Raw genomic sequence first — 24,946 nt, 5'->3', positions numbered from 1 at the left:
GGAATGCTTTGCAGGCATTTGTGACCAGAATATCTCCACCTGTGTGAACCTGCAGTTCAACTGCTGTATGTGTCATAGCAAGTGGAAGCACCTTGTATGTGTCGTCATGATAGATGAAGAAGACGTTCCTGTGAGAGTACGGCTGAAGTATGTTATTGAATATTGCATTAAGCTTGTGAAGAGTGGTAATGAAACTCTTGAAATGTTACAGTGAAGAAACAATTAGCCATGATGCTGTATTTTGGTGATGAAAGCACTTTAAAGTCGGCAATGCACAAGTGAATGACAAATTGCATTCAGAGAGGAAATCCACTGTGGAAAGAAAGAAGGCTCACTTTACACAAACTTTCAGCTTGACGCAGCATCTTGTTTGAACGGACTCAACACATGGTGACAAAGAAACTGAAAATGTGTCTCATGTGCCAGGTGAATACCAGAAAGTCTCATAGAATAGAGGATGCAACAACAAGTGTTTCTCTCCAAACGCCACCCCACATGACCATGCCCTGCCATATGTTGCTGCTGTTGCATTGGTAGTAATGACTGAAACTGGTGGGACTGCACTAGAGCACCATCCACATAGCCCAAATTTGGTGCCATGCATTTTCTGGGCATTCTACCTTGAGAAAACTATGCAGAAAGACGCACCCCACAGATGAAGTGAAAAATGCCACGACCACCTCATTTACAGTGTTGTCTGTCAATTCCTTTTGAACACATTTTTTACATTTCAAAAACCATTCAATGAGAAAGATTCAATATTTAAAAAGAAAATTCCAAACATGTGGAGTCATTCCGATTACTATTCAATAAGCCCTCGTAATTCAATGTTTGTCTACATCTGAAATAAAAGCATTTCACAAGCTTCACTAAAGCTTATTTTCTGAAATACTTTCATAGCAAGGATCATTATATACCACTAAATGATCGTAAATTCAAAGGTTTTAAAAGTTGTCTGTCATTCTCCACTGTAATTCCACTCAATGTGCTATCCTGCCATTATACATGGAGTTTATTGTTAAATCAGCACATACTAAAAAGAAAAAAAGCCAGGATGAATGACCTAATAGAGGCATAATAATACAACAAATATCAGAAATCAGGCTATCATAAACAAGAACATTCAATATTAATTAAAAATTAATATAGCTATATATCCTCCAGTATCATGCTTCTGGGATCTATTACATATTCTAGTCTGGTGCTGAACAGATTTTAAGGTTTTTTTTTTTTTTTATTTTGCAGGCATCTAAAAAATAATTGGTCATCCAATAAATTAAAAAAAAAATATGAATTTTTCATTGACAATATACACCCAGTAATTATCCATAAAATCAGAATAAAAATGATTTAGAATTTTTTGAATAAAGACAAAGTGAAAAATACTGACCTTAAGAATGAAAAATGCGGATTTTACAATGGTAAGCAGAAAATCATGTAAAAGAGTACAAAGCGTAGGGAAGCTTCAGTGTTGTTCAATTGCCTATATTCTGAACATCTCTTTAATAGTCCTACCAAAATATTTAAGCCAAAGCAAAACTGCATTGAATAATGTGATGTATTGGTAAGGAAATGGGCAAATGCACTAAATACCACAAATTCAAACTTCAGTTAGCATGAATTAAGTAAGGAGGGCACATCAGGGCAAGGACTGCATTGATTGTTGTACTATTGAGAAAAGGAGTTAGTAAAGTGGACAAATAAAAGCTACACCGGTGAAAACAGTGAAACACTAGAGAAGTATGGAGGGTAGATGATGCCAACTGTGTTTTAAGGCCTGTTTAACTATGTATTGAACTTATGCTTTTTATCTTCCATTTATGGCACTATCATTCTTATTGATTGATTTATAAAGTATATTTATTGAACAGCACTGTAGAAATCTTTGAAATAAAAACAGTAAGTACATTTTGCACCACTCTTGTTGCTTGTGTCTTAGCCGAACTAGTCTATCTCAGTGTCAGGACTATTGATGTCCCAGGAAAATGAAGGCTGCAGGAAACCTGGGGCATTACAACCTGCTAATCTGAATGATGGAATGACAGCTCATACTATTGGTGATACTATCTCCAGACTAATGTGACTTGTCAGCTCCATTACGATGTTAAATTTGGTAATCTGTTATTTATATAACATATGCTTGTCTTGTTCTTGGAAAACAGCTGGGTTCCAGGATGTCAGAGACATCCGGGGCATTAAGGGAAGTGCTAGGAGAATAGCTCCACATTTACTAAGGCCATTCCTGACCAGAATCAATGTCTTCTCTGGAAGTAGTTCCTGCGCAAAGCTTAAAAGCCTTTCTGGTCATTAAGCAGTTGGATAAGGAATCTACAGCAAAGGTCTAGCAAGCGCCGAGTAACGGGAGGACACAATGTCAGAGTTTACAAATAAAAAAAATGTGCAAAAGGAGAACAATGGAATTTACCCATCATATCCACTCCTTCACTTGTTCTCTGTGGGATATATGTAAAATGGACCAGAAGAGGCTGATCCAAACACAGGGTTCATAGTAAAGTCACCGTTCTTTGGGGTGGTTGCCATTTTCTTGGTGGAGGATAGAAAGGAATTAGAGATGAGCTGTGATGTAGCCCCAAAATGCTTAATATCCAAGCACTCCTAAAAATCTGGCCCTGTAAAAAGTCAGGTCAAGCTTCAACTAGGCAAGACAGCTGTGGAGGAGCAAGTGTCTCACAACCAGAAAAACAGCAGAACTCACCAATAAGAGCGGCACTCTGAATTTGGCATGAATGTAAATTCAATCTGTCTGCCATGTGTATATTTTTTTGTTCTGCATTATGTACAGGCAAATGGAAAATTAGATTGACTCTATATCAAATCAGTAGTTAAACTAAAAAACATCCCAGGAGCCAGAATGTGTTTTGAAGCAATTTTTTTTTTTTACTTTCTTGTACACCAAGTATAAGGAATGTATTGTAATCATCCAAAAATTCAATGTTGAGATTTTGATGAATCTCGATGTTTTAGACCTCCCAGAGTGCTTACAAAAAAATATTTTACTGGTTTTATGTGTGTTTATATATAAACACGATAACTTGAGTACATTTTCACTTAGGTCAACCAAATTTTGCATACATGTATTCGGTACAAAACATAGATTTGTATCAACTTTTGGGCTATTTCCACTAACCAGAAGTGGTACTTTACTTTTCATTTGTACTGGAGAGAATCTCTTTTTTATCCAAAAACATGGTGAAATGACTAATAAGAGCACCATCAAGGCTGCAGTCATGTGATCTTTAATCACAGACTAGGTTTTGTTTTCTCTTTTATTGTTTTGTAGCTACTACTAAAATACCATCTGTAAAACTATCAAAAATCCAAATCAATTAATAATCAAAAAATAAAACAGCACAATTAGACCTATACTCAAAATCAGATCTCCTACCAGGGGTATCTGTATTAGTAACTTAACTCAACTTAAACAAAAAGTTAATAATATCTTTGCAGTATAAAATGCTTTTTGCAGTCCTCAACGATTGTTATTAACCTCCATTTTCTCTTACATTTTTCTAAAGAGGCAATTTGCATTACTGCCAGAGGTGCTGGAATGAAAGCAAACACCCCAACTATCAGCAAGACCCACTACATCAAATGTTCTACCACTAAATTTAAAAACTACTAATAGTTAGATAAAACTAAGTATGCACTGCCCTTCAATAAACCAGTAAAATATTTTTTGTAAAGAAAAACTAAGACCCAAAACAAAGGTCACACCTATCATTAAAAAACTAAATAGTAAAATATTACAAAAAAAAAAAAAAAATCAGAAGTCAAAACCAAAAGCAAGAAATCAGAAACTGGGAAGATACAAAGATTTTTTAGTTGTTGTGGTTTCCCATCAAAACCAAAACAAGATTAAAAATTTACTCAAAAAAGAAAACCAGAGGATTCTTTAACCAGGAACATTCATTAGCAAAAGTCTACAACATAGTACTTCAAGACTTATCAGCAAACTCTGATAAAACATGGCTCCTCAAGCCAACCTTTAAACCCTTGACCTAATGCAGTCAGGGTCATGACCTATGAGAACACACCCCCAGCAACTGGAGGCCCCATCATTGAAATCCTCAAAATGGCAGCACCCAAGAGAAAAGACAATATAACATCACCATAAAAAGTAAAAAAAAAAAAAAAACTTTGTTAAGATGCAAAAAAAAAAATCAAAAACAAACTTCAGATCTGGAATCTCTGTTTGTCAAACCCTATAAGCAATATATAATAAACCAAATACTCTGCTAGAACTTGCACAATAATGAAAATTAGAGATAATAACAACATGGAGACAGAGTTGCCTTTAAACATTGGCACATCAGCAGGCTTTTCTTTTTTCTCACAACATTTCACCTCTGCAGTTTTTTTTCTTATTTATTTATGTTCACCCTGGCCATCTGACCATAGTATCAGACGTATAATTAGTGACTTAAAGCCAAATCTATTAAGGACTCTACTTTATCTAGAACTATGTATATATGTGTTATGTGTGTACTGGTTTATACAGGAAGTCCCCAGGTTACGTACGAGATAGGGACTGTAGGTTTGTACTTAAGTTGAATTTGTATGTAAGTTGGAACAGGTACATTATTTTAATAAATGCTATTGTTGACCAACTGTAACCAAGTGCTCTGCCAATTAATGATGGAGTTTCACCTCTCTCTGACCTTTTTATTATTTCTACTTTATTTTCAATAGTGAAGGTTTTTCTTTTCTTTACTGTATTACCAGCACTTGCATCAGATTTGTGTTTCAGAGACATTCTTGAAGGGTGAAGACAAAAGGTTTAGATGAGCTCTTTTGCACAGCACTGTACACGCTATCACAGCAGGAAGGCACCCCTCGTCAACACGTCTGATGTACTGACAAGAGACAACTTCACCTCTACTACAGTATGCTGCCTGCAGCGTAAACCCACCGAGAACGAACACGGTGCGGCCAAAGGCAGGTAGTGAATCGCCCACCACCGCCCCCATTCAACAGGCAGCCACCTGAGGCACACTACAATGCTACCCCCCCGACCGGCTCATTCACCCTCAATGGCCTCCGTTCTGCCACAACCGGGTCACAGCTTGCAGCATCACCAGCCACAACACCAAGAACAAACGGGGCAGCCGTGTGTGGTGGGCGGGCAGTGAAACGCCCCCCTCTGCTCCATCCAGCCTGCGTCTAGTCAGGAGCAGTAGCTGCGGTGGCGTGGTGGGCAGGCAGCGAACCACCCCATCAAGCCTCCGTCCTGCACACGAGTGATAGCGGTGGCCCCGGTGACTATGGACCATGGATCACCGCTTGCCACCGGGAGCCGCCCAAGGGACACTACACTGCATGAGCAATGAAATCGCTCCCCTCCAGCCTCCGTCCAGCCACCACTTGCAGCGTCCCCAGGCTGAAGATGACGGAGCGGCAGTTACTGAGGCGCATGCGTCGCAGCTGCTGCCCCGTTCGTAAGTTGTAGGTCGGATGTCCATAACTTGGGGACTACCTGTACTTATTTACTATTTTTTATAAAAATTTGAGCATTAGAAAAATTTTGACAAGGACAGACTAACAAAGCACACCAATCCTATCAAATGAATTCATCCAAGACATCATCAGGTTGAGTTTTGAAGGTACATAAAGTTCTAATGTACACCACAGTATTTGGCCATTAATTCTTTGGGTCTATGGTTCTCTATGTGAAGAAAAACTTCCTAATGTTTGTGTGAAATTTACCCTTAACATAAGTTTTCAATTGTGTCCCCACATTCTTACTGCACTCATTTTAAAGTAAAAGTCTCAATCCTCTGTACTAATTCCTTTGACAATTTTAAATACTTAATTATGTCACATTTTAATCTCCTTTTTGCTTAAACTGATAGATAGATAGATAGATAGATAGATAGATAGATAGATAGATAGATAGATAGATAGATAGATAGATAGATAGATAGATAGATAGATAGATACTTTATTAATCCCAAGGGGAAATTCACATACTCCAGCAGCAGCATATTGATAAAAAAAATAATATTAAATTAAAGAGTGATAAAAATGCAGGTATAACAGACAATAACTTTGCATAATGTTAACGTTTATCCTCCCGAGTGGAATTGAAGAGTCGCATAGTGTGGGGGAGGAACGATCTCCTCAGTCTGTCAGTGGAGCAGGAAAGTGACAGAAGTCTGTCGCTGAAGCTGTTCCTCTGTCTGGAGATGATACTGTTCAGTGGATGCAGTGGATTCTCCATAATTGATAGGAGCCTGCTCAGCGCCCATCGCTCTGCCAGGATGTCAAACTGTCCAACTCCGTGCCTACAATAGAGCCTGCTGAAAGGGTTCAATTCCTGTAGTCTTTCATTATAACTCATCCTCTTCAGTCCTGAAATCACTCTTCGCATATCTTTTTCTAGTGCTGTTATGTCATTTTTATATTCCAGAGACCAAAACTGCACATAGTATTCCAGTTGATGCCTCACCAATGCATTATAAAGTTCAAACGTAACCTTCTTTGACCTGTCCTATACACATCGTGCTATATAAGCTAACATTCTGTTAATCTACTAAATGGCTTTCTGAACACTGTTTGAAAGTTGATAATGATGTGTCCACTACGGCTCCTAAATTCTTCTGATAAGGTGTACGATCAATTTTTGTCCATAAAATCTAACATTTTTACTTACTATGTGGAATACCTTACATTTACATAAATTAAATTTCATGTGCCACAAACCTGCCCAAGTCTATATGCCAAGGTCCCTCTGTAATGAATTCCGGATTATCTGCCAATCCACCTATCTTGGTATATGCAAACGTAACTAGTGTATCATTTTTATTCATATCCAAATCAAGATAAGTAATACCATATGCACTACTCTGATCCTGTCCTTTTGTTGTTTCCTCATGGAATTCCAACATATTAGTAAAACATGATCTAAACCCAAGTTGACCATTTAGTAAAACTCCCGTAATTGCAATGTGTTGTTCAATGTTTTCCTTAATAATTCCTTCCATTAATTTATTTATTATGCATAAGCTTACTGGCCTATAGTCACTTTGATCTGCCTGATCACCCTTTTTATATAATGGGATGCTTGTTCCCAGTCCTATCCCAGTAATATCTCCCATGCCCAGTCACTTTCTAGAAATATGAGTCAAGCGTTTATATATGTATTCACTTACGCATTAAGTACTCAAAGATAAACATTATCAGGTCTTGGTGATTTGTTTGCTCCAGTGAGGCTCAATTAACTAAGACTATGTTTATGCTGTTTGTTATTATTTATCCCTCAAAAGTATACAATGTAAATATTTAACAAAATTTTAGGAGATTGCAATTTTTTTTAAGTTACTTACATGACATTTTTGCAGTAATGCTGAACAGTTCTGTAAGATCTTTCACACAGATTTGTTTTATTATATGTGTAAAACTTTAAATAAACAAATACTTTTTTTAAAGGTGTGTGACGTGCAAAAAACATATGTAACCAATTGGAACACTTATTGTGTTTATTTAAACATAAACCAATAAAAGTCAAAGTCCAATAAATGAACACAAATATATATGCACTCTCCTCCTATAACAATGAAAACTGTTGCAAACATCAACATATAAAACTCAATCAGCAAAAAATAGAAACGTACAGTATATAGTTTGCATCTTTCAATTAAGGCTTTAAGTGGTCTTGTAAAGTTACTCATACAAGAACGTGAGTTGCTTTATCTCCTTTACCAGTTTCTTGGCATCTGGTTCTGCAAGCTACGAAAGGGACTGTTCTAGGTAATTACAAAATGCATTGTACATGTTTTGGGATGTCTGAGTTTGATTCTGCAGTTGAGATAAAGTCTGAAGAATAGCAGCATTAACAGGGTCGACTTTGTCTCGCCTTCTTTTCCCTGATGGTTCTGACGTTGTTAAAGACTGACTGGACTCGTAAGGACCTGGTAACAGGAGCTGAGTTGTCGGTGAATGCACATGTGTTGTACTTGGTCCGGGAATTTCCTGGTTGCTTGTCTGTAACCACAATGCAAAATACAATTTATTTCTGACAACAAACTGTACTGACTGCAAAATGGGAGCAAAAATATTTGGAGATATTATACCTGTTCCGTTTATTTATTTGTCTGGCACCTTTAAAATACAGTTGGTCACATTTCTTTTGTTTTTCTAGTCGAAGCGCAGGTGGGTGAAGTGACCTGATCTGGGTCACACAGTATCAGTGGTGGGATTTGAACCCACAGCCTCATGGTTTGAAATTCAAAACCACAGTGCCACACTGCCTATATGCACAACTTATGTGTAAATATTTCCCACATAGCTAAAAAGTAAATGATTAGTGTAGCCGCCGAAGTATAAGGCGAGTTCAAGCGTGGGTAAAACGTGTGCCGAAAGAAATCTCTCAGTCCAAAAGTTAATTTTGAAAATATTTAAAAATTAAATGTTAAAAATTAAAAGCAAATAATCCACACAAGAATAACGAGAAAAGTAGTAACACATGTAGAATAAAAGGAAAAAAAAGGAAAAATATATCTTCTCTAAACTTAGCTTTTCTTGAGAAACTTTAGTTATTTCTGTACTTAAAAGTTCTTTACTTCTTCTTCGGCGTACGGCTTTCCACTTAAATAAGCACAAGTTACTTCACACACTTAAAAGGCCTGTAGGCCCTTAGGCACGTTGGCACGGTTTAAAACCATGTGCCCTCTACACCTTACACATGGCAAGGCTGGTCACTAACTGAGAACAATATTTATTCAGAACTTTTAGAAATGGCAAGAATATTCCAATACAATTCTACTTATGGGGGTTATAGGAACCTCCCATAGATTATGCATTGTCATCTTAGTAAAATATTTATGAATCTTATATAACTAGGAAATGGCTCTTACAATTAGGATAGTAATACATGAAGAAAACTGAGTTAAAATAAGTTCCTCTGTGAGTAGATGATGATAGTAAATACGATGTTTAACACTTACCACAGTATCGAAATTTGTGTCAGTTGTACGATGAGTCACAAAGTTTTGCAGCCATGCAAGAGGCGTCACAATGTCAGGACAAAAAAACTGCATCGGCCAAATCACCATTTTTCCACTTCGCACTAACGTATCTGTCTCGAATTTCTTTCCACTTCATCTTGCACATTTCCATATCCACTTTGATGCCAGCTGTTCTGACACACTTGTTTGGAGAGGGGTTGTCACATTGTAAAGATGATGATATTTTCTAATGTCCTGTATCAGCTCTTCTTCCGACTTTTTGCTGGTATTGCAACTTGTGCAAGCGTCGCATTAAATTCTGAGGGTGTGCTTAGAGGATGCATCACATGAATGCTGGGAACACGTGGCAGCCATGATGCGTGTGCATATGTGTTCTGAGCGTGCAGTATAAACCAGCCCTTATATTCATCCCCTTCTTTATTATTTATCCAGGTTTCTGCTTATATGATATCATAATTATTTGATTTTTCTTTTATATTTTTATCATGTGATTTTGTATCTTTGTTGACTTTTTGTAAAGCACTCTGAGCTACATTGATTACATGAAAATGTGCTACAGAAAAAAATGCCATTATCTTCTAAACATTTGCTCTCTTGCAAATAGATCTGCTTTGATAAAAAAAAATATTATCTTAAGTTCAAAATCTGAACCATTTCTTCTTTTTAAAATCTGGCTTTATAAATATGACATGTTTCCTTTAGCTGAAGAGGCACCAAAAGGTTTTATGTTCTTTTCCCTTCCTTTACTTTCCTTCTGTGCAATAAACTGAAAAGTGCTTCTACAACTACAAGCAAATTTACATCTTTTGAGGTGTTCATGTTAGATACAAAAATAAGACTGGATTAACACAATTGTAGTACTATTTTTAGTCCATCAGAACTGCATTTATTTTTTATAACTGAATTTAGAAGTCATTTATTTTACTTAATTATAAATTATGATCTTGTGATGTTAAAGAGAGTTTTAACTGTATATTTACACAGATGTAGAAACAGACACCTCCGTCAAATGCTCATTTGCTAAACAAGGTGTGTTTTGCCAGATTGTTAAAGGTATGACTCACTACCATAGTCACACATAGATATAACTATTACTCATTAGGATGACATTAATAATTGAAGTATTACTCCACTAAATCGTTATCTCTAACCACTATATAGTTATGCTTGTTATTGCCCTCACCAATGCAATTGTAGAATAATGCAGGGTAAGTGAAACATCTCAATTATATCTCTGCATCAAAATGTTTTGATATTTTGAGGAGCTGACATATACTGTATATCTAATGTAACTCTGAAAGAAACCTTAGGTAAATTAGCCATTCTTACAACAACCATTATCAAAACACACAAACATGACCTTGGCTTAATAAGAGTACTCACACTCTTAAGCTATAAACTAAGTAAAGAGGAGCAAAGAAACCCTTCTTCTGAAATGCATGGCAGATAATGTTAAAAGAAGAATGAAGTAAAAAAGTAAAACTTTTTACAAGAGTTGCTTGCTAAACTAACAATTTAAAATCATAACTATGTTTTCTAAAATGAAGCTTGTAACCTGTCCCTTAGAACCAATCTTAACAAAACTCGTGAAAAGCTCAATGGCTGTTCTTGCAGCAGCCATTCTTGACATTTGTAATAGATCATTACTGTTTAGCACAGTTCCTCATATACTAAAAGTGATCGTGAGCATACCTTTATTGAAAAAAATCAGAGCTAGACCCAAATATGCTAAATATTTATACATCTATTTCATATCTACCTTTTCTTTCTAAAGCGATTGAAAAAGTAATTGGCACACAACTTAGGTCTCATTTTAAATATCAAACTTCAATAGAAATTTCAATAGAGCAATGGCACTAACTAGTATTGTAAATGACATTTTAATATCTGCTAATGAAGTAAATTCTGAAGTAATTATGTTAGATTTAATATTCATCACTGTGTCCTGCTACATAGGCTAGGAGTTCTTGTTTGGTTCTCAGACATCATCCTTTAGCTCATATTTATCAGTCTGATTTCAGTGCATGCATAGATTTTCAATGCATTAAGCAGATAATTATGGTGTCTCACTAGGCCTAGTACTCGGAACTTTACTATGTAGAGTTTGCATGTCTCCATTATGAACTATTTCTAGAAAATATAACATTAATTTTCATACATATGCAGATGGCACCTTCATTCAGTCAAAATATTTCTTAAGTAGTGATCTTAAATAATTGTGTCAGTTAAGTGAAAGAGTAGATGGAAGATAGCTACTTGTCTTTCAATACAAAAAAAAAGGAAATGTTATATTTTGGAAATAAAATGATGTAGACCATAACAACATTCTGTTACTTTTTAACTCAGCAGGTCTAAAAGTTAGTTTCAATTAATTAGCGCTTAATGTAAACATTGTTTTTGACACCAGTATGTTTTTTGAAACACACTTAAGAATGATATCTGTAACCTGTATTTTTTCAGGTTTAGAATAATGTAAAATTAAGATAGGTTCTAAATATAGAAAATAATGAGAAATTCATTTGTGCAGTTTTTTGTAGTAGGATTGACTACAGTAATATATTATTCAAAGGCTGTTCAAACCATTCTATATGAAGCCTTCAGCTAATTCAAAATACTTTCGCATGAATCATTACAAGAACTGTAAAGCACAACCACATTACTCCAGTATTTGAGTCCTTGCACTGATTATCTGTTAAGGTTAGGGCTCATTTCAAAATCTTCCATATATAGCACTAAATATCTCTGCTTACCTCTATGAATTAATCATTACATAATAACAAGACCATACTTTAACATCACAAAATGTTGGTTTACTAAAGTGGATAAAAATAAAGTGACAGATTGCAATTCATAATATTGGGCGCCAAAGCTTTAGAACAATCTGCCTGCTTTTGTAAGAGTTGTCCCTTTGGTCTCAGCTTTTAAATCCAGTCTAAAGACTTACTGCTTTAGTGCAGCAGCTCTTGATTAGAACTGCTAATTAGCTGTTATTATTGTATCTCTGTGAGTCATTTGTGCAAAAAAATACACAAATTACAATAATTAAGAAGAATTATTAACCCTCCCCTATTCTGTTTTATTGCAGTTTGATTTTAGCCTAATCACTATCAATATGGATTTACTCATGTTCTTCTCAAGCCTTCATTGTTTTTCTGTGGATACTCAGTTTCCTTCAACTATCTCAATAGTGTTTATGGTGACAATTGGCTTTCAATTTGCCCTGCGAGTCAGTTAGTCCTCCAGATGGCAAACATCCCCCCAAAACCTTTTGATGAAAATAAAAAATGTTTATTTGAAAAATGAAAGGATTCATGGAAAGTTTAAACTTTCTAACTCATACAATACTTTCCAGACATTTTTTTAGTGCCTCTAGTATACAGAACTTTGTTTTTTATAGACATTAATACCTTTAAACAGAAAAGTAAAGAATAAAAACAAAACAAAAAATAAGTTCACAAAACATATTATACTTTTGTACAGTAAGGATACATTAAAAAAGAAAATCTGACATAAAAATCCATATGTAACATTTCTTTAGATATATTTAAGAAACTGTATTACAAATAACAACACTGTTTCCTACTTGTCAGTCAATGTCACATCCATTATTATAAAAATGCCAGTGAAATCCTACTAACTCGTTTCTTTATTTTTGGATCAATAAAGTGCAATTTTCCTTTTCTTCTTTGGTCTGGAGTAAAATGTAAAGAGAATTACAAGTAACTGTCAGTATGTGACTTTTGTTTCTCTAGGCAGTGTGGATACTCATGTCCAATGTTCATTTACAATTGACAGGGTTAAAACATTAACACCTTGAGAGAATGGCTTGGGAATATACTATGTTCCTTTGTTGGTTGTAAATGGAAAAAAATATGATGCATGTTTACCTGATGCAGTTTACTCTTACATTTTTTAGACAGAATAACTTGTACTTTAAGAAAATATTATTACCATCATCATGATCATCACCTTTATCAGCTCCAGTTGGCCCACAAATCACAGTCCTATGCATGTTTTGGAATGAAATCCATACTTTTCATATCATCTAATACCACCTTTAACAACGTCTTCTTTGACCTCCCTGTAGGCCCTACTTCCATCTTGGTTAACCTCTTAACACAATCATTCTGTGCCTTTTCATGCCATTTGTCTAAACTGTCTTATTCTGTTTCTCCTCAGTGCAACAAGCAGTGTTGCCACACCAAGTCTTTCATTAATTAGGCATTTGTGTTCTTCTCACTCCATGATATTCCCCACATCCACCTGATAATTCTCATCTCTGCGCTTTCCAGCTTGGGTGCATGCTCCACTTTAATCAGCCACATCTCACTCCCATAATGTATTGCTTACACAGGGCAATGGCAGTTTTGAAAGAGAGAAAGGAATCAGGAGATGACAGACAAATCAAAATTTAAGCAGGGATTGTAACCCAAAAGAGTAAATTTAAATAAACATAGATAAGGACATCTAGCTGGAATCATCAGTCAAACAATAAGCTGGAAAGTCATAAACCAAATAAGGAATATGTAACCAGAGCTAAAATAAAAAAGTAGTAATTCATAATCAGAGGACAGAAAAGGAAGTGGTAACCAGTAACTAAGAAACTATCAGTAAGAAAGACAGTAACAGTTACTTGTTCAATAACCCAAATCTTGTATGACCAGGAAGTATAAATGACTTTATAACATCATAGTAGTGACATGACACATTCACACTTTCAGTTGCCAATTCTGTCAACAGCATAGCAACCATCAATTAAACTATCCCAGAATGGCAGCATCTTTAATAAAAATAAAATAGCTCCCTGGGAGAATATGTATTTAATATCATCATATTTAAAGGAATACTACCAAAAGCAGTAAATGCACCACAATATACTGATTCTAAAGTAAAACTGTGAATTTACATTTTATAAACATAATATATTCTAATTTAGCATAAAACAGTGCTTTCCATATTTTATAGCCTTAACTAATGTTATCACATTAATGTGCAGCATTTTAAGGAGAATAAGTTAGATTTTCAGACTGTCTTGCTAATATATTCTAAAAATGATTCAAACAAACATTCCTTTAATGATAAAGAATTCTTTATAACAGCATTCTGCATGCTTAAACAAGGTTTGTAAAAAGCACATTTTAATATTTTAAGTGAAATCATTTAAATTTTAATTTTAATATTTAAATGTAGAATTGTTAGAGAACGTGTATTGCTCATTTTATAAAGCCAAACTTTTAAAAGTAAGAAATACTTTAGATTCCAGAGTTATTTTGGTAAAGCAGGTAGACCTCCTCCTTCGTAGCACTTGGACCCTGGTTTAATTCCTTGCTCAAGAAGCCTTTGCTAGCTTTCTGTGTCAAACACATTACCAAGCATTTAACACAACAGTAAAACTAAAATTTGAATGGCACTGAATTATTTTATAAGTCAGTATCCATCCACCTATTTTTCAAACCCACTTAAGTAAGCTGAGAATCATGCAGCTTAATGTGCCAAGAATCAGTTCCAAGATGGAAACCAAACCTGGATGGGGTGCCAATTTAAACCTACCTAAATTAACAGACACACATCTTTGGGATGTGGGAGGGAAATTGGGGTAACTGGGAAGAAAAATCAAATAAGACATAAGGAAAATATGCAGACTTCACACAAGTAGTAACTGGTAGATGGATTCAAACCCAGTACACTCTGTCTTAGGGGCACTGTTTACCACTATGCCAGCTATCATTTTATCTCATGTGTTTTGTATACAAATAGATTGTACTCACAGTACTGTATGGTACAGAGGCTACATGCTTCCATTTGAATAAAAAAATAACAAATAAAGAACTCAAGGTATAATTTGATAACAGTACTTTAACATACAATAAAATTATAAAGTAATTGGGTTTGATCCTGGATAGAACCTTGAGCTATAAACATCTTACAAAAACTGATGATAAACTCGAAACTCCTCAACTTGGCTCAACAGCACCCACGCAAAAAAGGTAGATGTAGAATTAAATCGTACCATGCAAATAATATCAGGAACAATTAGGTCTACTCCTATCGACTGCCTGCCTGTATAAAGTCATATTCCTCTACCCTTCTTACACAGATAAAGTGCATTCTCAGGGAATATCAGAAAATCCAAACACATTTTCATCTTCTCATTCACTGTAAACAAACTTCAGTCCAGGATTTTACCACTTGTAAAAGCTAAAAATTTTAACCCTACCAAATCTTGGAAAAGAGAATGGGAAGTAATCTAACCATCCCGTGTTTAGATTTTACTATGTATATCTGAAAGTCCACTTGGTTTTGACCAGTCCTGAAGAGTATGGTTTAGCAAGAGTAGAATTAGTACCAATCATGGTAAATATATGGACTTGCTCAACAAATGGGGAAAAAACTCATCTTCACAATGTTAGTGTGGTGATGCTTGGCAGATAATTCACCACATCAAAGAAGAAAGCCCTCTGATTGCCTATCCTGGTCAATTTACTGATTTCCTCAATGTGACTTACAGTGCTATTGAGTATATTAAAATTTAGATGTTTGTTTGTGCTATGTGTAATGTAATTGCAGTGATTTCACTTTTGTATTGTTATTTATATGGGTGTATGTTATGTTTGCATGTGATTTGTAGTAAAATAACTACTGTACTTTTTATTGTTATTTCAATGTGAACTTTCCCTTTTCCCTACTTACATATAAAAAGTTTACTGTATAAAAATGTGTACTTCAACTTGTAGGAAGCAGCACCCAATGTTATGTATTGCACATCTGTGGAGGGTTGTAGTTTTATGTCTGTTTATTTAGTCAAAACACATGACAGTACTCCATATAGCTTTGATAAGTTCTGTATATAATATGATGCTCGCAAGATGTCCAGATTGTATAACATTCTGTTTTGTAATGTTAAGTACTGCATACCTGTACAGATAAGATGGGGTATGTTTCAAAGTATCCAAAATAATTTGTAGGCACTGAGCGCTAAGTTGGGGTATAATTTGCTGATACCCAGCTTGAAAGGATTCAGCTTGAAGCTCAAGCTGGCCTTTAGAATGGGGAGTGAGAAGAAAACTTTCTGAGACATCGAGAGTTCAGACTACACCTGCTCAGCCTTACTAAGTCACCCAGTACCAACTGTTTATTCAGGGCCCGTTACCACATGTTTTATCCACAAAATGATTTTGAGGACACCTCTTTTAAAACCATATACTCGTTTTCAAATGTGCAGATTCTTTTTAATGTGGACCAATGGTATGTTTAATTCTTTGTCACTACTTTAGTTTGCCTATTTTACACTTGGCAGCCTTTTGAGATGTACAGCTCACAGTTTCAATACACTTGCTCCTAGGACTATGGTCCACTACCTTCTGTCAGTAGTTCCTTCGGACTTATAGTCACCCCAGTGTGACCTTTACTTTGGCTTTGCTATTGAGTGTGTTGGGTGCTCTCCCTCAACCCTGATTAACCCAGTTGAGAAAGGAACTTGTTTCCCAACCCCCAAACATAGAGCAGAGCAAATATGCAGGAAGAAAAGCAGGATTTCATAAGTTTGTTAATCTATTAAGCATTGTTCAAATATTTAGTGCCATAAACGAAAGAAAACAGAGTTAGGCATATCACACCATACAACCTGGATTGACCTTAACACGAAAAGTAGATGATGATCAGCAACATATTTGTCCAGGTTGCAGTGACTAAAACCATTTTCAGTCAGACTCACCCTATCGCCTTCACTTTCTTTGTTATAAGCTTATTTGTCTGATTTATATTGCTATACTTTTACAAAATCAGCCAAACAAAATTAAAATCCTATTTCTAAAATCAGATACTTTAGCTTATACTTCTGACGTCGTACATGAGAATCACTATCACAGCATGCTTGTATAACTTAAAAACAGCTTCTGAAACTATATGCAGTATGTATTATGGTATCAGTTCTGAATTATGCATCTGATTTAAACAAGTTCTTATCGTTTATCAGCAAAAAAACGTACAAGCCCAAACAATATCCCCTGCGGCATTTCTAAAAGTCTTGACTTACAGTGCCGCAGAGCTTTTCACAGTACTTTTCATTTACTACTTAAACTAATTATCAAGGGAATTCTAAGCAGACATGCAAGCATTAACAGACAGGGTACATTTTTCAGTAGGCATGTAACATAACAAGCTATTTTAACATAACAGGCTGTTTCAGCATTGAAAAGGAATAAACAGTCTTTGTAAAAGTGCACTTCTTAAATGTTAAAAGAAATGTTCCGCTTCTTCCTCCAACACCCTATATTATCATGTATTCATCTATTCATCGGTATAATATCAAATCCACTTAATCTAGCTGAAGGTCACAGGCTGTGATACCACATTTCTTGAAAGTATTTAAAATGTGGAAAACTGGTCTAGGCTGGTTCTCATTATGCTTTCACTTTTGCCATTCCTGTTAGTTTGATGTATTTACACAGATTCCTGTTATTCAACAGGAGCTGAGCTATTGACTAATGCAAACATTACCTATGATGAGACTTTTGTAATGTAATTAGAAATACAAAAAGCATTTGTAGATGCAAACTTTGGAGACAGTTCTGTAATTATTGAGTAACATGGTTTTATCTCTGCCTGAGGTAAGAAGTGAGTTATTAGCTGTAAACAATTCTTCCTGTGTCATGTCTTCAAGAAAATTTTTTTAAAGGACACATAACTGGGTATTTTTTCATTTAGTTAAAAGAGACCATATTTAGAGATGGAAGACTATTGTACTTTTTCATTTTTATATATTATTTGCATAAATAGTTTTAGTACCCTGTATATATTTTTACTGTGCAAGTTGCTGTAAAATGTAATCAATTCATTTACAATTAACATGCCTAAATACATTTTCATTACCAAGCATGCCATCATTTTTTATGTATATAATAATTGTTTTAAATTTTTTGAACATAGCTCTGATTTTTAGGTAAGCTAATTATTATTATTATTATTATTATTATTATTATTATTATAGGCAGTTTTGTGATTTTAGCAATCAGTGGAATTTATATAACCTGAAAGTAAAAGTTCAGTGTTACCTAGTTGCCTTTGCAGTACATAACACTGCACTTGTGATAATCTACTGTATATGCATTATGTAAGCTGAACTCGGTGTTCATGGCACTTCAGCATTGAGAATCTAATTTCTTGAGGCAATCTCACTTTACTTCCTGCCAATAAAAGTCATTACAAACACTGCACTGAAGCTGTGCTTTTAAAAATAAATGTTACTGTTCATTTTGTAAACAATAAAAGCTCATTTTAACTTCTTTTTTCATGCTTTCAGTGTTTATGGACAGTATTTTTTCATAGCTTATACCCTAGAGACTGGTGATTATTGTGAAAGTAGCTTTTTTGAAGTAGGATTAGTTTTTTTTTAAAATATTGTACTTCAGAATCAATTATTGTCCACCAGCAAAAAATGTTTTCTGGCCAGTAGTATAACAAAATGATGATATTTGTGGTATCAGTGGTAGTGGCTAAGGTTCTGTTATCAAGCAGCAAAAAAGTGTATGTATTACTGAACCATCTTATGGTCAAAGCTATGTTGTGCTGTTGACGCCTACACATTCCAGGAATCCTTAGAGTTTTACTGTCAAGAACATTAAGCTGTTTGATGAGTTCCTTTGAGCAGTTTTTTTAAGTAGAGGGGCAAGACAAATGATGGTTCACATAATATGCATCAATATGCATCAAGTAAGGCATATGAGGGTCTATCTTTTAAGCCAGCCTGGTGAATCTGATGTGTATTAGTGAGCATCAGTTGGACAGGTGGTCCACAGTTAAGTCGAGCTCAGCCTAAATAAAGTCACAGAGAGAGGCCATGTGTGTTCTCCAGATACAATGTTTGTTATGCAGGTTGCTGGCATCAGGTGACAAATCTGCAGACACTAGACACTGGTAATGAAAATGTAGTACTTTAGGATATCCAACATCACATAACTGTTTGGAAGCTCTTGGCAGAGCTCATGGAAGACTTTGAAAGTACTAGTTTTTATATTGTTAGAATTACATTTATGTACATCATAGACTCTGAAACTTCTTGAGCAATTGGGTTTGGACTTCTTGATCTTTTGATCTCTTACGTTGCCTCATTGTTAAAACTCCAGTTGGATTTGGTGATACTCACAAACCTCTAGCTAGGTTGCCAGTAAAGTTTGGGCTAGTTGATGGGAGAATAGCTTCAATGCAATGTTGGCTTGCAGACGAAGAAAACTTTAGATACTGTTTATAAATAAGACATGAGCACTTATTAATTCTATTCAGCATTCCTCAGACTATGGATGTGATTCTTGCTTACAGAATTATAAGGTACTACATTACTACTCTTCTTTCACTATGAGAGACTTCAGCCTTCACACAGGGATGGACTTATAGTTTGTGGTTAGGTGAAATAGCATCCATTATCTGAACAAATCAGGTGAATTATTCTTGGCTGTTTGTGCTAATCACACATTGGCTTTAAGGAAAAACAAGGTTGAACTCAAGTCTGCTTAAAAGTGTAAGGCAAAGTAAAACAAGTAGTGGATATTGCTGAGTTGCTTTATTTCTTTCTGATTATCACTGCTCATCTTTAAAACGTCCACTCAATTTTCAATACATACTGTTCTCCTAGCAATAAAGCACCTCATTCTGAAATATAATTTTCAGGTTTTCATACAAAAAGATTTAACATACTGTATAAAGGGGGCCAATAAGGCCAGCAATTGCAATGATACTGCTATAGCAGTATAGCAGACTGGAATCAGGCTGTTAAATTCTGTGGTGGCAGCTACACTGGAAATACGGTCATTGTCAGTAATGGTAGACCATCATCAAGTAGCTTCGCCCAATATTATAGAATACTGGGGATGATAGGAATCATGTTTGATGTCCCCCATACTATTAGGTGGCAGAGGGGAGACTTTTATCTAATAGACATATCGCTAATGCCTAGTTTATGAATTCTTTGGGAAATTTTATTAGAATGGATAAGGAGTTCCATAGACCTTTCCTGAACCTAGAAAAGACAGTAGGGCAGTTTCATGCAGAGATGTAAAAGGCCCTCTTCAACATGCACACATTGTAATTGGAGTTGTGAGTTATAGTGGTGGCAGGAATACAGCTATTGGCCAGAGAAAAAGGAGAAATGTAGAAGGAGTGAGCTGGGGAAGAATAAATAAAGGTATGGAAAGGTAAACAAGTGGGACAGAAACTCTACCTGGTAGACAGAGAGTAATGTTTGCATAGTCAGGTCAAGATTGTTGTAAGGTTTACTATTTTGTTCCTACATTTTGCTTCCTCATCCTCTATACTCTGAACAATTATATTTAATATATTTGGCCTCCTCACATTTATATTGGGTTGGGATCTTTTCTTGAGCTCCTCTACAGGTAACAATACATAATCAAAAGTAATTAACATTTTATTTTGCATTTTAACTAAATTAACATCACATCCAAATATATTTTTTAGAAATCGTCAACATGTCTGCTTCAAAATTGCCTCCACTTCACTCCTCAATGTCCTAAACTGTTTACCAGCAATAGCAGAGGCAAAATATGTCCTTTTCTTTTTACAGAACTGAACCAAGAATGAAAAAAATACACATTCTGTTTAGGAAGAGTGGCAAGATATGTTTAAAAAAAGCATTTTGTCTGCATTAATATAAGGAAGCCTAGGTGGCTGCCATCCATCACGTAAAGTTTACAGTCTCTGCCTAATTACTCGAGTCGCAGCACCCCATAAAGTAAATATCGATTCTCCCCAACACAGAGCTAAAGCCATTGCTTCTGTATTTTAAAAGGAGAAGACATATCTAGGCTTCAAATCACACCAGATCACCAGAATGAGCAGCAGACAAAGAAGGATTACCTGGAACTGAGGCACTGCTGCCCTTTTATTAACCTTCTAGGGCAACTCCTGCTTTTCTGATTACTATCATCCATAAAAAAACCAACAATATGAACATGCACCCAGCACTAATGAGTTCAAAACATAGCTGTATTCAGTGAACCTGAAAAAAACAACAGTGAAGAATGTTTCTTCTTTGTGTTGTGTTGTAGTACATGGGCATTATCTCCCTTGATGTTTTAGCAATTAACAATGGGCAAAGGCCTCAGTATACTTAAGAGTTAAACAGCATGACTCAACTGTTTGTTTGTATGGAGATTACATTTATGTTTTTCTTTCCTGAATTTTGCTGAAACAGAAAGAATATGTCCCATCTCCAGACTACCATGGCTGACGGTCATTGGCTTGCCTTGTAGCACTGAATATTCAATGCATTTGTAGTTAAACTCTGATTAGAAGTTGATGTTGTGAAATAATCCAATGTAATAATTTTAGTATTTTACTTCTGAAAGGAATAATAATAATCCCGTACAATAGAGTGACTTAGCCATGCGTGCATGTATTGTGTGTGTATCAGTGCATTTTTATTGCCCATAGCATGAGTCAATATAAAATTCATTATTTGTGGTAGGGATGCACTTTACTGTGTTTCTTGATGCACACAGCATGACTTATATGTATGACTTTTCTGCTAAGCAAGCAGAGTCAATATCTGATAAAGAAACACAAAAAAGCCAGTTCTTCCATCTGTGTAATTGGATGGACTCTAGTACATCACTTAAATTGAGTTAGAATAGAAACTTAATGGCACACAAATGTGTTCAAGGCAATAGAAAAATAACTAACAAAATTTGGAAAAAAAAATATTTCATCGTTGTTAAAGATGTATGTTCAACAGCTACTGTGCTATTCTGCTAATTAGCTCAAATTATTCATTTGAATAATAAATAGTAAGGATAAGCTAAAACATATTTTACATTAAAAGAATGTAATAGAATTAATTAAAAGACCAGAGTTGACTAAGTATTTGATTTGCATATGTTAGATATTAGTGATTTGAATTAACCTTTGGCAGACGACTAATCAAGCAAATAAGTGCCACCAAAAGCAAATGGAAAAGCTGGCAAAAACAGGATACATCATTATTCCTTATTTGAATTCAGTTTTCTAAAAAAAGCCTTATTCAAAATGAGTCTTTACAGCATTTACTCTTTAAATCAAATGCCCCCAGTTTAAACAGCTGTATTTGAAATACAGTATTTCTTTGTTCACTACCAGCTTGTGGCCAGTAGATGGCCACCCAGTTACATCAAAAGAGTGGATTTCTAACGCTGCCACTGTTAGAAATCATCCTGTGACAAAATGTAGACGCTGTGCCTTCAGCAGCAAGGTTTTGCTCAATGTGATTCAAGTCCAGAATTAATCAGATTGGTAATCCGGATGATATAGATAATATACCCAGCCCCAGAAGTGTTCATGTTAAAGCAATGACATGGTTTGGTCCAGGTTATCAACTTTATACCTTCAGTAGCATTTCAAAGAATATTTGTTTAATTAATTTAAAGTAAAAATATTTTCACAGTCAAACTACATTACTTATGAGGAACATTGAATAAATGCTTATGTATTTCAATGATAAAAGGAGAAAATAAAAATTAAATAAGGGGAATAAAACAGGCAGATATTGTATAATGAATCAACTATATTGAGAAAACTATAAATATTCAGTAGCTCTTAGATAAATTCAGAAATTAACCTGTTACCCCTTAAAAGCAATTATATTGAGTTTCCAGCTTATTAGGTATATACGTCTAAATATGTGTTGCACCTTCATTAGCCTTCACAGCAGCATACATTTATTTGAATATGGCTTGAACAACATGTTAGATGTATTTTTCAAACACATTGTACCATAAAGAAATTATTATATTGCACAGTTGCTGCAAATTTCAAGGAAGGATGCACCTCTTGGCCAAATGACTACAGACCAGTGGCATTTACGTCTCACATCATGAAAACTTTTGAGAGGCTAGTCCTGAAATATATGAGTCCTCTTAAGGTAGGAAACCTGGACACACTGCAGTTTGTTTATCACTCAAAGTTGGGAGTGGAGGATGTCATTATCTGCCTGCTGCACAAGGCATATTCTCACCTGGACAAAGCAGGCAGTACTGTGAGGATTATGTTTTTTGCTTTCTCCAGCACCTTCAATAACATCCAGCCATCCCTATTAAGAGGTAAACTCAGAGATATGCAGGTGGATGAATCTATGGTGTCCTGGATAATGGACTCTCTGTCGGGCAGACTGCAGTTTGTGAGACTCAAGGACTGATACAGATGTGAGCAACACTGGACCATCACAAGGAAGAGTCCTGTCTCCTTTCTCTTCACTCTGTACATCTCAGACTATAAATATAACACCAGGTCATGTCACTTGCAGAAATTCTCAGATGATTATGCACTTGTGGGGAGTATTGATAAGGGGAATAACACAGAGTATAGGGGTAATTTGATCAAGTTTGTTTCTTGATGCAGAAAGAATTGTCTGCAACTTAGCATCAGCAAAACCAAGGAACTGGTTATTGACTTGGGCCATGCCAAATAGCCTCTACATCTGGTCATTATTCAAGGAGTGAATATAGAGGTAGTGCACTCCCTACAAGTACTCAGGGGTTCGCATCAGTGGACGGCTGGACTGGTCTCTTAACACAAAGGAACTATATAAGAAAGGGCAGCGCAAGCTCTTTTTTCTTAGGAGACCTGTGTTCCTTTAATGTGGGTAGTGACATTCCATCACATCTTCTATAACTCTGTGATTGCCAGTGCGATTTTCTACACTATGGTGTGTTGGACTGGTAAAATCACTTCAAGAGAGTTTCATCGAATCAATAAGCTAATTAAAAGGGCAAACTCAGTTATAGAACTCACTCTGGACCCCTTGGAGATCATAGTGAAGGAGAGAATTAAAACAAAATTGAATCCCATTATGAACAATGCAGCACATCCTCTCTTTGACATACTAACACTGAGTATTTTCAGCCAACAGATTATTCAGCAAGTGTCAAGAAATGCTACAGGGGCTCCTTTAAACCAAAAGCAATATGTCTGCATAACGCCTCACTGTGGCTGTGACAGCCAAGTCAGAAGTTTTCAGTAGCCATTCTGGTGTGTGTGTTCAGTCTATAGTATGTCTATATATTTTTATCTATATATTCATTTAAAGCAATTCTGTAAAAAGTCACATTCTGCACAGGGACAATACATGCAATTTAACATGGTACATTACCATCCAAATGTGATTAAACAATATCCATAAACGAATAAACCTGGTCAGTAATGTTGTTCAGATACCACTTGCTGCTCAGAGGTTCTTCAGTGGGTATCAGGTGCACTAATGTGTGCCACATAAACATTTCCCATACCATCTTACCCCTCTACCAGTATGTGCTATTGATACCAAAAAGGATGGCTCAGTGGACTCATGTCATTTGCTCCACATTCTTATCCTTCTGTAAGCATGACACAACAGGAACCACTTGACTAAGCAGCATTTTGCCTACTCTTCAGTGGTCCATTTTTGATGCTTCTGTGCCCACAGGTGGTGTGCCTTCATGTTTTTTCTCAGATAACATTGGCACCCAACATGGATTTCCACTGTTATAGCGAATCTGAGACAAATCCCAATGAGTGGGAAGTTCTGAGATGACATTCTTCACACTGATGGTATATCTGGATGTGATTTGTTTGATTGTGTGATTATCATCTATCTTCTTTGACCACTCCAATCCATTCTGATATAAATAGCATTTATTTTGCTGTAACACCAGTGAATTCTTGAAACAGTTGTGTCTTTGAAGTCCATGACAACAGCTATTTAGGAAATGCTAGAACTGACACACCTAGTGCCAACTATCATGCCATATGAAAAGTCACGAAGGTGACATGTTTTGGCCATTTCAGTGTTCAACTACATATTAACTGATGGTGTAAATGGTAGTCTGACTTGTTAATGCCACACACTGCTATCATGTCACATATAATATGTTTGAATGTAGAATTAGTGTGATGTTGAGGGATATGTCTAAATAATCAACAACTCAGTGTAAATGTTTACA

This window comes from Erpetoichthys calabaricus, chromosome 4, assembly GCF_900747795.2.
Source record: "Erpetoichthys calabaricus chromosome 4, fErpCal1.3, whole genome shotgun sequence".
Classification (NCBI taxonomy): Eukaryota; Metazoa; Chordata; class Cladistia; order Polypteriformes; family Polypteridae; genus Erpetoichthys; species Erpetoichthys calabaricus.
This window is presented reverse-complemented; position numbering follows the sequence as displayed.